This window comes from Tasmannia lanceolata, unplaced genomic scaffold (genome assembly GCF_043159265.1).
Source record: "Tasmannia lanceolata isolate RefF3 unplaced genomic scaffold, GAP_Taslan_0.1 ptg000002l, whole genome shotgun sequence".
In the NCBI taxonomy this organism is placed as follows: domain Eukaryota; kingdom Viridiplantae; phylum Streptophyta; class Magnoliopsida; order Canellales; family Winteraceae; genus Tasmannia; species Tasmannia lanceolata.
In genome coordinates this window covers 44,124,306-44,141,415 of record NW_027518679.1, presented here as the reverse complement: position 1 = coordinate 44,141,415, position 17,110 = coordinate 44,124,306, and the positions used below count along the sequence as shown (strand labels likewise).

Here is a 17,110-nt window from a genome sequence, read left to right as displayed (position 1 = left end):
ATATATATAAAATCCCTTGGGTACGCAAGCTGGGTTTGAACCCCGAACCTCTAGATCAAAGAACAAAAAGGCCCAGAGCACCGAAAAGCCCTTCGGGGAAGATCTCGGTAACCTCAATGTGCCTCCCGGGAAAATCCCTTGGGGAAAATCTCGTAGTTCCCATGTTGCTCCCGCGTAGAGGGGCGAGATTGTTCACATTGCTTCCGCGTGAGGGTGAGATTGTCAGGGTTCCAAGCAAAAGCAACTATCCTACATCGGAAAAAGTAAAAAGGATGTGGATGGGGCTATAAGGACTCGGGCACGTTCTACCGAGGTCCCAACATGCCCTTGATATTTGATCCAACAGCAGCTGAGTTTTATAAGAAGCTCATCGCATAATTTCTCACATAAGAAAGGTAGATGTGGTGGAAAAGGTAGATGTGGTGGAAAATGCCTAAAATTTATGGGTGCGTTCTAGGCTTACAAGAAAATGCTAAAATCCTGTTCATTTTAGATCCTAGAGGCCAAAAAAAAAAGGTTCCATGAATGAGAGACAGTGGTAAAAGGTGAAAAGAACAGGCAGAGAGAATCTAAGCGAGAATATGGACAAAGGCAGTATGAGAATATGAAGGTGGGTGCCGTTGTACTGTTTCCAGCTACAACTTTCTTTTTCCGTCCATGTCCAATCACTGCCTTATTCAGTGTATTTTCCCAAGGGAAATGATATATTTGCCCCCTTTTTTTTGTATTTGGGACACCCCTCCATCCACTGTGTAAGGGTAGTCATAATAAACACACACACACACCTACCAATCAAAAATAATAATAATAAATACACAAGATGGACACACACCTACCAATCGAAAATAAAAATAATAAATACACAAGATGGGGCTGTCCCGTGTTTAAAATGGGTGATTATATCACTTCTCAGGCTACGATGTCAAGTTCAATGGCGTGTCCGAAGTTATGATAATCGGATTGGAATGGAGATTGTTCGAAAATCTATCCGTTCGGGGAAAATAGACATGGCTTTTCACTTCCGTTTTTTAACCTTTCTTCATGTCTTTTGATTCCCAACAGTTATGGATGATTTTCAAACACAAGGGACACCTTGTGGATGATCCAAAACTTTTAAATCGCGAAGATGTGCAATCTAATGGCCATTGTTCAAACCAATCTGAAGGTACTTTGAAATGATGTTTTTAACATTCTAAAGGGTACTTTGAAGAGATAATTTTCACATTGAAAAGACATCTGTGGCTCTATAAAAAGAGCAGAAAATCTGTCTTTTAGAGGAAAAAATAATTATTGCTGCCCCACTCTTGTTTACTCTCTTGGTTTTTAAAGATTGAGTCTTATGAAAACAGTACACTAAAATCGTTTTACTGCAGAAACAGTTTTAGTGAATTTATCTAAGGCTGTCATTCTTAAAGGGATTTTGGGTTTGATTCCACTATTGCAAAGTGTTATCAAACATTTGTAGGATGGTCCTACAAGGCTTCATTGTATCTTGGAGACAATTCAATGATTCCTGTTGCACACTATTGGTGGGGGCGACTGTTGTCTTAAGGAAAGCGATTACGCGCTTTGAAGCATTACTACTTTTGATCTTAAATCTCCCATAAGCCAACGAATTCTACCAATGGAAACAACAAAAATATATCAGAAATAATCACGATTGGAAATTGAAAGGACAACAATCATTTGATGTTCGAGAAATTATATGATGCCCGACCGTCAAGTCACGTTATGGTGGTACTTCAAAAGTACCACCCTTGATATCTTATACAACAGCAGCCTCTTAAAAAGTGACGGTACTTGACGGTCGACCACCATATAAAAACTCTTGATGTTCTATGCGTTGTTTAAGAAAAGACAAACATGCTTCAGAAATAAATGTTTTACCTTCCAAAAAAAGCTAAATGGATGGATTTGTACGGGACTTGGAGGAATCCATTTCGGATTGGAAACACCCATGTCCATTCAAATCCCTTTTTGATTGGATTGGATTCGGAGCGTTCTTTAGATCCTACATATCATGTACATGTATAAATCACAATCCATTTTAAATCGGAGCGTCCATCAAAGTGTCCTAGTAGGTCTTTCTTACATTGTACAAAGTTAAAATCATAACAAGAGGGTGCGGGCAAGGGCAAGTGCAAGCTGCAACGTGGGATGCAGTTGGTTAGGGACAAGATCAATGATTATAAGAGGAAGAGAACAGGGTAACAACACTAGAGAGAGATGAATGACAAATATTGAAAATAAGATTCGTTCAAAAAAATGCATAGCTTTTTTTTAACTAAAATACCACTGAAATAATACTTATGGTAGGTTTACAAAATAGTGACCCGTAAGATTCCAGGTCATTTGTGATCTGGCCCGTACGACCCTGACCCGTACGGGTTGGGTGAAACCCAGCCCAGCCCCCGTTTGCGAGGTCTAATATTTTGATATCAGCACAACTATATTTTTTGATATTTCACAAACCTTCTTGTCTTTTAGTATTCAAAGAGCCATCAAAACTCAAAAGATTATTAGTTATTACATTGGGAAAATTACATTTACACCCCCATCTAGTTTCTGACACATCCACTTCTACCCCTTTAGTTTAAAACGTGACAAATACACTCCTGTAGTTTCAATTTGTATAAGCTAGGCCCCCTCAGTCGACAGTTCGTCCATAGATTGAAGGGTTAGGATAATCCGATGGAGCTGATTTTTTGGGCACACCCTATCTATGTCAAGGCCCATCAAATGAACGCTTTGGATAATCCAAATAATGTGGGTCCATACCTGAATCCAAACACTACCAAAAACACAGTGGGCCCACATTGTTTGGATGATCCAAAGAGTTCATTTGATGGGCCCTGACATAGATAGGGTGAGCCCAAAAAATCAGCTCCATCGGATTATCCTAACCCTTCAATCTGTGGACAAACCGTCGACTGAGGGGGCCTACCTTATACAAATTGAAACTACAGGGGTTTATTTGTCACGTTTTAAACTAAAGGGGTAGAAGTGGATGTGTCAGAAACTAGAGGGGGTGTAAATGTAATTTTCCCTATTACATTTCCCAAAAATCTTTGAGGAGGGGTTTGTGCAAATATCAAAATATGGTTCTGCCGTTAACATTTCCCAAAATTTAACCTTCTTGTCAAATCTAGGATTCAGATTTTGTGGTAACATCTGGTTCGCGATCCTAAATAATTTTGGACCATAGGATAAGGATCCAATGGACACAAATCGGATGCAAGTTTTGTGCCTAAATCCTATCCATTAGAGGATGGAGGTCGGGTTCGGGTCGGGCCAGGTTGCCAAGGCCTCAACGCTTACCCCAACCCTCGTGCTCCAACATATTGAACTAGGGCTGCCAATGGATCTACTTATTGCAAGGGACTTGCTAGGCAATTTTGCGGAAAGCCATATCGGGGCTGGCTTTTTAATGATAGAACAGAAACCGCGGATGAAATAAATGAATAAGACAAAATCCGCCTCTCACGATGCAAAAGCCAGCCAGGAAATAGCTTTCAGTGAAGCATATATATATAAGGCGAGTATTCAGAGATGCCCTTTGCAATTGAATAGGGCGATGATAAATTCGCACCCCGATGATTCGCACCAGCTTTTAACGTGAATTGAGGGCAGCTCCTCAAATTGAAGGGTATAGAATCATCCACTTGGGGTACTGCCTATCGTAGGCTCAAAAAATGAATGGTTTAGATCATCCAATAATGTGGGTCCGCGCGCCTTAACGCAAGAAACTTGATATTATTATAAAAGTCTTAATTAAATTTAATAACTATATGTAATGTCAAATAGAAATATATGTTTCTATACCATTGCCTGCCACCAGGGGAGGGGAGAGATAAAATGTAAAAAACCTGCACACAAACATATAAAAATGAGAAAAATATTAGAATAGAAAAATAAATAGCTAGCACCGGTGAGATATACGATAATTTAGCTAGCTAGCATAATATTAGAATAGAAAAATTAATACCTAGCAGAGCAAGGGTAGAGAACGTAATGAGAAACGTAACTGGCACTTATGATGATGCATCAATTATCAAATGACTATCTATATCCGCACTTCTAATGATGCATCAAAATATCAAATCCTATCATACCGATAGTAGAACTCCATATCAACATGTTGTACTGGATCCTCATCTTCCTCCAGTACCTCAATCTCTCCTTCTATGGGCTCATCTTCCTCTAGTTCTACAATCTCTCCATCTATGGGCTTTTCTTCCGGAGGCTCTTGTTCTACTTGATCCTCATCTTCCTCTAGTTCCTCACTCTCTCTGATGCTTCTGTGGGCTCTTCTGCAGGGGACTCTTGTATAGGGGGTGCGGGAGGAGGCCCTTCAATGCGGGCAGGAGTATGGAAGTGTAGATTGGATCCACCAGACTAATGATATGATGTATCAAATCTAGTAGAATTAAAAAGTATTGAATTAGTGAAGTGATGTGAAAAAGTAGAAAACAAATTCTGTGTTAGAAATATATGCCTAGGAAGGCCCTTAGCAAGACAGACTTGAAGAATCGCTTTGCGCACGTGAACTGGAAATAAACAGCAATTTTAGATTTGAAAAACATAGTTTATTTTTTTATTTTTTTAAATAGTAGAATATATTTAAAAAAGTTACCGTTTGTCCATTCGAATCGGGGATGAATTCCATAAGAAAGTGTTGGATTTTGTTCCAAGTAATAGTCTCAAATTATCAAATTAAACTTTAGGCTTTAATGGTGACTTTTCATATTCGTTGAAACTCCAAAAGTCATGACTTAGATAAGTGAATGAGTTGGAACAATGAATCTATTTAATGGTTCACATTCATAGATTCATGGTAGCTTTGAAAGCAATTCTTCATATTCCATGACTCTTTGGTTAACCGATTAAGGTGACTCTTGGTTTTGAGTGCTTTCATTAGTAATGACTTATTAAAGATTCATCCATAACACTTGGAATTTTATGATTCCATGAATAGTCACATTCAATGGGTGTCCCCCTTCAAGGAGTCTCTTGGTTTTCCAAGTAGACCTTTTGGTTGCTATTTGAACTCTATAAATAAAGGTCTCATTCCAACATCCAAATAGACAAAAAAAAAAAGACTACTCTAGAGCCTCAAAATAGTAGAAAGTGACTGATTTTACAGAGAACTTGCCTGATTGGATTGTTGAGCAGTGTATTACAACAATCTATTCTCCTGTTGTTTCTGGAGGTGGTCGGTCAAGTGACCCTTGCACTGGAGTTGGGCCGAATAACACTTTAAGATGGGCGTTCGAGGACGTACGGCAGTATCGCAATCAAATTTGTTTGACATCCTCTGCAATAATAAATACCTTTTTATTTGGCTTCCTCCGATATCTCATTTTTCATATAAACAAAATTTCAATAACAACCTGAGATATACATAAGAACACAAATAAAAAAGTTAGAACATTTTAGTGCTAATAATAAATCTATATAAGAATAGATTGTAAGTGTAAAATAACAAATATAATTTAAACTATTGATAGGTGTAATAGGAAAGACCTTATTTATCAAAGGGAAAGGTGTGCGTACTCGGTCGAGTAGATAAGCTTATCTACTCGGTCGGGTTAAAAACAGTGGGGGCCCACATTTTTGGGGTGATCCAAACCATTCATTTGAAAGGCCCTTACCTAGATAGGGTGTCCACAAAAAATCAACCTCATAGGATCATCCTAACCCATGCAACAGTGGAGGGAAAAATGGGGAAAAATGGACAAACACAGCTTGTCCACAAATCTGCCCATTTTTGTAATAATCGGTAAAATATATATATATATATATATATATATATATATATATATATATATATATACAAATAAATAAATAAAAAATGGCCTCATAGGTGGGTAATCATCGGCCATTACTCATTTTTCCCCGAGTTAATCGGGCATGAGGACATCTGGCATAATGGGGCGTACGCGATTCGAACCCAACGCTGAGCGAGGATTGAACGGCTTCCTACCACTAAACCACCATCCCAGATGTCAACTAAAAATGAGTAGATACGTACACATATTAAAAATTACCAATAGTCACTATTCACAATAGTCACTATGCAAGATTACTATGCAGAAATACTACGTAAGATTACTATGCAAGTTCACTATTGAGATAAACTATTCAAAATTACTATTCACAGTAGGACCCGCCGAGTACTATTCACAAGCGGGTCCCACCAACAGTGGGTCCCACATCAGCGGGCCCCACACAAGCGGGTTCCCTATCTTTTGATTCTCTTTTTGCTTAACTTGATGTAAGGGTTTTCTTCCATTGATTCTCTTTTGCTATATGTAAGGGTTTTCTTCCATTGATTCTCTTTTGCTATATGTAAGGGTTTTCTTCCATTGATTCTCTTTTGCTATATGTAAGAGTTTTCTCCATTGATTCTCTTTTGATATACTGGATGTGAATATTTCATATTCTTTTATTCTCTTTATACGCAATTGTTATAAGAGTTTTTATCCTTCTAAGATCCACAACTGATCTTATGATACCCTAATTCTGGATATGGACTGAGTTATGATATGATGACGGGTGGACGCGTTATAGTCCTCCATGTGCACGTGGGTAAAGACAACTCTAGAGAGTGTAAATCTAGAGGATTATGAGCCGAGGTATGGCTATGAATGGGCCGAGATATGGCTATGAACGAAAGCATCTATGCTTAATGAAGTCTATATATATAATTCTTGATATCAAGTTCTGTAAGTTTTCTCTATACGTTTGGAAAGTATGTTGTGCTTATTCTTTCTTTCCATGTTTATAATGTGAGATGTCCTATCTGCAAAATATCATGTTCTTATGAGCTTGACAATTCTACATCACTTGTTGTTTATACCCTACTGGGCTATTTGAGCTCACCCCTTTTTCCTTGTTTTATTGTTCCAACCCCAGGTGAAGTATAGATGAAAGATGAGGAATGCTAGAGTTGAATCCAGAACTGTTCTAAAGGACAAATATGTTTTAAATATGTATCAACTATGTCTTGAATTAAGATGTAATAAGTTAGACCTAATTTCTGTAAACCCTCTAAACGTAGTTGTTGTATTTGAGATCTTGGGAATAATGAAAGTTTTTGAGAAAGATGATGTAATATTCTTCTACGCACCGAGTTGGTATTTCCAAAAAAATCTGGGGCGTTACATTTGGTATCAAAGCGAAGTTTAGTCGGTTTTGGAAATTAGGATTCAAAAAGATATGATTAGAATTTACCCTATCTTAAGTTAGAATATGTTAACTATACCGCTAGTAGTTGGTTAATATAGAACTTATGTGCTATTTATAACTTCTGTGATACTTCTATAAATGCTTTTAAATATGAGTTATAATTTAGATTACTAACGTGATACTATGATATGAAGATGGCGGAGAATCAGGAACAGATTATTGCAATCGAGGCTGAGACAAGGAGGGGACGTGGCAGGCCACGCAAAGAAAGGCAAGCAAGAAACGAACAACCTACAGCCAACGCTAGAAACAACAACGCAGGAAATGATGCCATTGCCACTGCATTGGCACAGCTAGCCCAAGCAATGACAGCAAACATGAACCAACAACGAGCCCCATCTGCTCCACTTCAAAACGAAGGAGCTATACTGGAACAGTTTATAAGGCAACATCCTGCTGCCTTCTCGGGAACTACAGATCCCTTAGAAGCTGAAAGATGGATTCACTCCATCGAAAAGATCTTTTCGGTGATTGACTGCACCAGCCAACAACGTGTAAGATTGGCGACGTATAGATTGGACGGTGATGCGGATCAGTGGTGGAATTTAGTCCGAAATACAAAAACCGAAGAAGAAATGAACGCAATGTGTTGGAATGAATTCAAAAGAATCTTCCTCGAAAAATACTTCCCACGACCACTAAAAGCTCAGCTAGTGAGAGAATTTATTTCATTAAAGCAAGAAGAGGGAGAGACAGTCTCCCAATATGAAGCAAAATTCACAAGACTGGCTCGATATGCAACCCACCTAGTGACTGACGTTCAAAGTAAGGTGGTCAAATTCCAATACGGATTAAAGCCTAGTGTCAGGCGGGTATTAGCAGCTTTAGATTTTCAAAGCTACGAAGCCGTGGTGAGATGTGCTTTGAAAGTGGAAATTGAACATTTGGACTTTCAGCAGTCCAAAAACAAGTTGACCGGCGTAAAGAGAATGAATGAAAGCCAACCAGGAGGATCTGGAACAAAGAGACCTAATGTCAAGGAAGCAGGAGACCAGCAACATTGCTCAAAATGTGGAAAGAGATATGGAGGTGTCTGTTACGCGGGGACATGAAAATGCTTCCAATGCGGAATGGAATGACACGTGGCAAAGGACTGCAAGACGGTCCCAAAATGGGAACAAAATCCAACTTTGACTCGGAACAGTCAGCCAACCCTCAAGCAGACTCTGAATGCTCACCCAGACATCAAGTGTTTCAATTGTAACGAAATGGGACACTATTCAAATCAGTGCACCAAGTCTAGAGCAGTAGGAGGAGGTCGACAACAACAACAACAACAACAGCCAAGGGGACAGGCCCGTACTTTTGCTATCACAACTGCTGAAGTGGAGGCAACGAATGATGTGGTGACAGGTACTTTGTCTGTAAGTTCGAAGAATGCACATATATTATTTGATTCTGGCTCTACGCATTCTTTCGTTTCACCAAAGTTTGCCAAGCATTTGAGCATACCACTTTAGAAGTTAGATCTTGAACTTTCTGTTAAAACACCTGGTGGAAATTCTCTAGTTACATCAGGAGTTTATCGAGCATGCTCTGTTGATATTTGTGGTAGAAACTTATCGGTAGATCTTATCTCCTTACCTATTTTAGAATTCGATGTTATATTAGGAATGGATTGGTTGACTTTAAACCATGCCAACATAGACTGTTACAGGAAAGAAGTCAGGTTTACTATACCTGATCAACCCCAACTTGTATATAAAAGCCTTGACAGAAACAAAACTCCAGCACTAATATCATCGTTGCAGGCAAGACGATTATTAAAACAGGGCTGTGAAGGATATCTCGCTCAAGTTCAAGTTGTGGACACGAGTAAAAAGAAGATGAAAATGGAGGACGTGCCTATTGTGCAAAAGTACGTGGATGTATTCCCTGACGATCTACCAGGAACCCCACCGAATCGAGAACTGAAGTTCTCTATCGAGCTAGTACCGGGAGCAAATCCAATATCCAAAAGACCGTATCGAATGGTGCCGATAGAATTGGAGGAACTAAAGAAGCAACTGCAAGAACTATTAGACAAAGGATTCATCCGGCCCAGTGTATCACCCTGGGGAGCTCCCGTCCTGTTCGTAAAAAAAGAAGGATGGATCAATGAGGCTGTGCATTGATTATCGAGAATTGAACAATGTCACAATAAAGAACAAGTACCCGTTGCCCAGAATCGACGACTTGTTCGACCAACTTCAAGGTGCCATGTACTTCTCCAAGATCGATCTCAGATCTGGTTACCACCAACTGAAAGTAAAGAAGGAAGACGTTCCAAAGACGGCGTTCCGCACACGATACGGACATTATGAGTTCATTGTCATGCCATTCGGACTAACGAATGCCCCAGCCGTATTCATGGATCTAATGAACAGAGTATTTCACGACTATCTTGACAAGTTTATCGTGGTGTTTATCGACGACATTCTTGTCTATTCTAAGAGTCGCGAAGAACATGAGGAACATCTGAAGATTATTTTACAAACACTTCGACAGAAGAAGCTGTATGCCAAATTCAGTAAATGTGAATTCTGGTTGCAGTAAGTGGCGTTCTTGGGTCACACAGTCACCCGAGAAGGAATTTCTGTGGATCCAGCGAAGACTAAAGCCGTTGAAGAATGGCAAAGACCCACGACAGCAACAGAAATTCGGAGTTTCTTGGGACTTGCCGGCTATTATAGACGGTTCGTGGAAAACTTCGCTCGATTAGCAAATCCATTAACGAAATTAACTCGGAAAGGCATGAAGTTTATCTGGACCAAAGAATGCGAGGAAAGCTTCCAAACGTTAAAGAAGAGAGTCATCAGCGCACCTGTGCTATCATTACAACACCAACCGGAGGATTTGTGATCTACAGTGACGCATCAAAAGAAGGGCTCGGCTGCGTATTAATGCAAAATGATAAAGTTATAGCTTATGCATCACGCCAACTAAAATACCACGAGCAAAACTACCCCACGCATGATATGGAATTGGCGGCAGTAATCTTTGCACTGAAGATCTGACGACATTATCTCTACGGGGAAAAGTGTGAAATTTATACTGATCACAAGAGTCTCAAATACATATTTTCCAAGAAGGAGCTGAATATGAGACAAAGAAGGTGGCTAGAGTTACTAAAGGATTATGACTGCACCATTCATTATCATCCTGGAAAGGCGAATGTAGTGGCAGATGCATTGAGTAGAAAAACTTCCGGAACCTTGGCAAGAATGCTAACCACTCAAAAGCATTTACTCCAAGATCTGAGAAAACTGGATATGGAAATAGTAGAACCGCGAACCAAGGGCTACATAGCACAGATGGTTGCTCAACCATCACTATTGGAGAAAATCAAGGCCACTCAAGTCGACGATCCTGAATTACAAGGAAAGATCGAAGCAGTTCGGAAAGGCAAACTTTCCGAATTCAATGTTGATAAAGATGACATCTTAAGATTCAACACAAGACTGTGTGTGCCCTCCGATCCAGAATTAAGAAGGAAGTTGCTAACTGAGGCACATAGTTCGGCATTCTCCATACACCCAAGGAGTACGAAGATGTATCGAGATCTTCGGACCCATTATTGGTGGAATAATATGAAGAGAGAGATTGCTGAGTTCGTGTCTACATGCTTGGTTTGCCAACAAGTTAAAGCAGAACGACAGCTACCAAAGGGAGCCTTACAACCACTAGAGGTGCCTATATGGAAGTGGGATATGATAGCAATGGATTTCGTTACGGGACTACCGAGGACTACGAAAGGAAATGATGCAATATGGGTCATCATTGATCGACTGACGAAGGTAGCTCATTTTATCCCAATACGAGAAAAATTTTCCTTAGATCAATTGGCGAAGCTCTACATCAAAGAAGTAGTCCATTTACACGGCATACCAGCATCCATTGAGTCTGATCGTGACCCGCGCTTCACATCTAATTTTTGGAGGAGTATACAAAAGCATTGGGGGACAAAGTTGAACTTCAGCACTGCCTTTCATCCTCAAACAGATGGTCAATCCGAACGGACAATTCAGACACTGGAGGATATGCTTAGAGCTTGCATAATAGACTTCCAAGGTAATTGGGACCAACACTTACCATTGGTTGAATTTTCTTATAATAACAGTTATCACTCTAGTATAGAGAGTGCACCCTATGAAGCTCTCTATGGTAAGAGGTGTAGAACACCGACATGTTGGGATGAGGTCGGAGAAAGAAAACTTCTAGGCCCAGAGTTAGTACAAGAAACTACAGACAAAGTACATATGATCCAACAACATATGAGGACGGCTCAAAGCAGACAGAAGAGCTACGCCGATCATCGACGTCGAGACTTGGAGTTTGTAGTGAGTGACCGTGTATTCTTAAAAGTATCACCTTGGAAGGGTGTGATAAGGTTCGGAAAGAAAGGGAAGCTCAATCCCAGATATATTGGACCATACGAAATACTTGAACGAATTGGACCAGTAGCATACCGTGTAGCTTTGCCACCAGCCTTGTCACATGTTCACAATGTGTTTCACGTCTCACTTTTAAGGAAATACTTGGCGGACCCATCACATGTACTGCAAACAGAACCAATGCAGTTGGAACAAGATTTGTCTTATGAAGAGCAACCACTACAAATCCTTGATCGAAAGGAACAAATTCTTCGGACAAAAAGAATATCACTGGTGAAGATTCTGTGGAGGAGCCAAGCCACCGAGGAAGCAACATGGGAACCAGAGGAGGAGATGAAACAAAAGTATCCTCATCTATTTACTTCTTAAAGTATGTAAAATTTCGAGGACGAAATTTTTTTAAGGGGGGTAGAATGTAATAACCGGTAATATATATATATATATATATACAAATAAATAAATAAAAATGGCCTCATAGGTGGGTAATCATCGGCCATTACTCATTTTCCCAGAGTTAATCGGGCATGAGGACATCTGGCATAATGGGGCGTACGCGATTCGAACCCAACGCTGAGCGAGGATTGAACGGCTTCCTACCACTAAACCACCATCCCAGATGTCAACTAAAAATGAGTAGATACTTACACATATTAAAAATTACCAATAGTCACTATTCACAATAGTCACTATGCAAGATTACTATGCAGAAATACTACGTAAGATTACTATGCAAGTTCACTATTGAGATAAACTATTCAAAATTACTATTCACAGTAGGACCCGTCGAGTACTATTCACAAGCGGGTCCCACCAACAGTGGGTCCCACATCAGCGGGCCCCACACAAGCGGGTCCCACATCAGCAGGCCCCACACAAGCGGGTCCCACATCAGCGGGCCATACACAAGCAGGTTCCCTATCTTTTGATTCTCTTTTTGCTTAACTTGATGTAAGGGTTTTCTTCCATTGATTCTCTTTTGCTATATGTAAGGGTTTTCTTCCATTGATTCTCTTTTGCTATATGTAAGGGTTTTCTTCCATTGATTCTCTTTTGCTATATGTAAGAGTTTTCTCCATTGATTCTCTTTTGATATACTGGATGTGAATATTTCATATTCTTTTATTCTCTTTATACGCAATTGCTATAAGAGTTTCTATCATTCTAAGATCCACAATTGATCTTATGATACCCTAATTCTGGATATGGACTGAGTTATGATATGATGACGGGTGGACGCGTTATAGTCCTCCATGTGCACGTGGGTAAAGACGACTCTAGAGAGTGTAAATCTAGAGGATTATGAGCCGAGGTATGGCTATGAATGGGCCGAGATATGGCTATGAATGAAAGCATCTATGCTTAATGAAGTCTATATATATAATTCTTGATATCAAGTTCTGTAAGTTTTCTCTATACGTTTGGAAAGTATGTTGTGCTTATTCTTTCTTTCCATGTTTATAATGTGAGATGTCCTATCTGCAAAATATCATGTTCTTATGAGCTTGACAATTCTACATCACTTGTTGTTTATACCCTACTGGGCTATTTGAGCTCACCCCTTTTTCCTTGTTTTATTGTTCCAACCCCCAGGTGAAGTATAGATGAAAGATGAGGAATGCTGGAGTTGAATCCAGAACTGTTCTAAAGGACAAATATGTTTTAAATATGTATCAACTATGTCTTGAATTAAGATGTAATAAGTTAGACCTAATTTCTGTAAACCCTCTAAACGTAGTTGTTGTATTTGAGATCTTGGGAATAGTGAAAGTTTTTGAGAAAGATGATGTAATATTCTTCTACGCACCGAGTTGGTATTTCCAAAAAAATCCGGGGCGTTATAATTTTTTCCCCCACTGTTGGATGGGTTAGGATGATCCTATGGGGCTGATTTTTTGTGGACACCCTATCTAGGTAAGGGCCTTTCAAATGAATGGTTTGGATCACCCCAAAAATGTGGGCCCCCACTGTTTTTAACCCGACCGATTAGATAAGCTTATCTACTCGACCGAGTACGCACACCTTTCCCTTTATCAAATATATATATGAGGAAAATGATTGTGAGCTTGAAGCTCATATAGCTTATATGAGCTTGAGGGCCCAAACACATACGTCCCACATTGTCTGTGGTGATCCAAACCATTCATTTGCAAGGCCCCATCATAGATAGGGTGTGTACCAAAAATCATCCCCATTGGATAATCCTAACCCCTCCAAAAGTGGAGGGCAAAAATGGGCAGATTTGTGGCAAATGGTGTCTGTCCATTTTGCCCTCCACTTTTGGATGGGTTAGGATGATCCTATGGAGCCGATTTTTTGTACACACCCTATCTATGTAAGGGCCTTTCAAATGAATGCTTTGGATCATCCTAACAATGTGGACCCACATGTGTTTGGGCCTTCAAGCTCATATAAGCTATATGAGCTTCAAACTTATGGTGAGCTTAAGTGCCCCAATCACATGGGTCCCACATTTTCTGTGGTGATCCAAACCATTCATTTGCAAGGCCCTATCATAGATAGGGTGTGTACCAAAAATCAGCTCCATAGGATCATCCTAACCCCTCCATTTGTGGAGGACAAAAATGGGCAGATTTGTGGACAAATAATGTCTGTCCATTTTGACCTCCACAAATGGATAGGTTAGGATGATCCTATGGAGCTGATTTTTGGTACACACCCCATCTGTTTAAGGGCCTTTCAAATGAATGCTTTGGATCATCCTAACAAAGTAGGCCCCAATGTGATTGGACGCTTAAGCTCACCAACACTTTCCTCATATATATATATATATATATATATATATATATATATATATAATTTGTTTCTCATAAAAAATCACACTAATAAATTTGATAATGAGTCGCATCTAAACTATTATAAATTTTCTTGGAGCAAAGTAACTTACTTAAATTGTATTTATTATCAAGCATCATTCCACTTAGTGCTGCAACAGGGTCGGGTTTTTCAAAACCCTAGCCCAACCCTGGATCCCATTATCTCGGCCCTGACCCGCGTGACCCTGAGTCAGGGCCTAAAAATCTCAACCCATTGCCCGCCCTACAGGGCTCAGTGCTGGTCCTGGCCCGCCCTGATTGGCCCTTATTGGGCAGGGCCGGGCCGGCCCTACTTGACCCTAGTGCAAATACCTGTTAAGAGTGCCAAAAATAAAAGCAACCACTTATCATAGAGAACAAAATGATCAATAAACAGAGAAAGGGAACAAAATAAGACAATATGAATTCAACAACATGACGGGCAACAGAGACAATTAATAATAATAATCTAAAGAAACATCAATCCAAGATAATAGAAAACATTAGCAAAAGAAACATGCATAGATGGTTCAATTCTATAATAGAAAACTTAGGGTCGGGTCGGGCCGGGTCAGGGTACCCGAGGCATTAACCCAGAACCCGACCCGACCTGAGTCAGGGTCTTAAAAAATGAATCCTGACCCTGTTCGGGCTCAGGGCGGGTCAGGGCTGACAGGGCCAAACTTGCACCCCTAATTCCACTTCTTGTTACAACCTATGGGCAAGTAGCATATGTATAGATGGAATCACATTGAAAGAATGACTTTATTTCCTCACCACATTTTATGTGTGTTTTTAAAGTTTTTTTGGGGCCTATAACAAAAGTATCTTTTATCTGAGAATACTCGCCACATTTGATGCATTTTTTATGGTTTTTTAGAGGCCTGCAATAAAAGTAGCATTTAATTGAGAAGAATGAAAGAAATAAGTTGATTTACTCATCACACTTGTGTTTTGTATAGTTACTTGGAGGTGGTTACTATTAGCTAAACAAGTTTTTTCAAAGAGAGGGAGCCTTGTAATACTATTTTGTAGAAAAGAAGATATATAGTTGCGGAGTGATACCATTCCAAAAAGAAAGTTGCAAAATGATCAACAGAAAAATTATTAGTCAAGTCAGATTTTTACACTTGTACCGATAGAATTATGTATACCAGAGAGGATATATTGGGTGAGAGGCTCATTGCCATATAAGTGTTTAACTCTGGTGAAAAGTGCAATTTACTTCTTTTTTTCTTTGAAAAATCCAAATAAGGAATTTAGGCTTCAAAAATTGGATTTAGGGTTCAAAAATTGGATTTAGGCTTAAAAAAACCCAAAACTAACCAAAGAGGTTTTCCTAAAACCTTGCAATGCTGAAAAACTCAGCAAAGGAATTTTCGAAAACCCTGTTACGAAGAAATCCCAAAACAACGAGTAGAAGGCCGATAAAACAAGAAGAAAGCATGTGATGAAGCAAAATATCACTGAACAAAAAATCAAAAATAGAAAATGAGATTGGGCATACGTGAACAGTGCCTCTCGAAGATGAAAACCGGAAACCCTATTTTGATCGTCTAAAAATCAAAAAAAAAAAAAACCCTATTTTGATATTTTCGAAAACCCTATTTTGATCTTCTTGAAAACGAAAACAGAAAACGATATTTTCTTCTACTCAAAAAACGAAAACAAAAACCCTCATTTTTTATCTCGAAAATGAAAGCAGAAAAACCCTATTTTGATATTCTCCAAAGGAAAACTAAAAGCTCTATTTTAATCTTATAGAAAACCAAAACAGAAAACAAGAAAGAGAGGGAGAGGGAGAGTACCTTGAGGATTGAATCAAAACTTTAGGCTCGAGAGTTTGAAGACGATGGAGGTTGACGCACAAGCTTGGGCATAATGGGAGCGCCTCTCCAAAAGTTGGAAAAGTCTGGGAAGTAGATATTCTCGATTTCTGAGGAAATCAACAAAACAACCAAATTCGTATTTCTAAGAAAACTTTGGGCTACCTTTCCTTTCCTATCCGTCTCTTGGAAATCAAATGAACAGAGCCATATTGGAAATGATATTTCCACCGCCTTTTTTTTTATCTTGAAGTGAAAATGACTTCAGTTTTTGGAAAAAGCCAAACAAAAGGGTGTGAAAATGCATGAACATTTTAGTTTAAGGAATGTATACATACAATATAGTTATAAAAAAATAGGGCAATGATAAATCGACCCCCAAATATCTTAAATCAACCCCCTATGTGTCTTTCTCTCTCTTTCACTATCGAAGCGGGGCAAGAACCAAAGCTTTAGAGTTAGACCTATGGGCGGACGGATTGACATGGAGCAGCGACCTCTCGGTTGGGCTAGATTCTCGAAGTCAAGCAGGCAAATATCTTAAATCGACCCCCTATGTGTCTTTCTCTCTCCTCTGGGTTAGAGAGAGAGGAGAGAGATAGACACGTAGGGGGTCGATTTTTTACTACCCAAAAAAATATTAGAGGGTAGTTTTGTAAAATAGTATAATAAATCAAGATCTAGGACTGTCCCACATGCTTTTATTAGTTGTTTATATCCTATCCGAAATAATTTCAGATCCTATGATAAGGATCCGAAATGTGTCCATGGATCCTGGTAATGTGTTGCCTCTTGGACCATCTGGGTCCATATTGACACCGATCAATTCCCGTGTTCATTTGATTTGTAG

At 39.4% G+C, this 17,110-nt stretch overlaps 1 long non-coding RNA gene across 6 annotated transcripts; it reads right to left on the bottom strand.

The window, feature by feature from the left end:
* Positions 1 to 1,896: 1,896 nt before the first annotated feature.
* Positions 1,897 to 16,428, bottom strand: LOC143885294 (uncharacterized). 6 transcript variants are annotated; one of them, XR_013253196.1, is made up of 5 exons: positions 16,243 to 16,428; positions 14,527 to 14,767; positions 5,153 to 5,390; positions 4,113 to 4,417; positions 3,720 to 3,866 (listed from the first exon to the last, which is right to left on the bottom strand). It is a non-coding gene; the product is annotated as an uncharacterized LOC143885294 (long non-coding RNA). The 6 variants fall into 6 exon arrangements; XR_013253195.1 differs by lacking the exons at positions 5,153 to 5,390; positions 14,527 to 14,767 and adding an exon at positions 1,897 to 2,011 and having other exon boundaries at positions 3,823 to 3,866; positions 3,986 to 4,417; XR_013253194.1 differs by lacking the exons at positions 5,153 to 5,390; positions 14,527 to 14,767 and adding an exon at positions 1,897 to 2,011 and having other exon boundaries at positions 3,823 to 3,866.
* Positions 16,429 to 17,110: the final 682 nt, after the last annotated feature.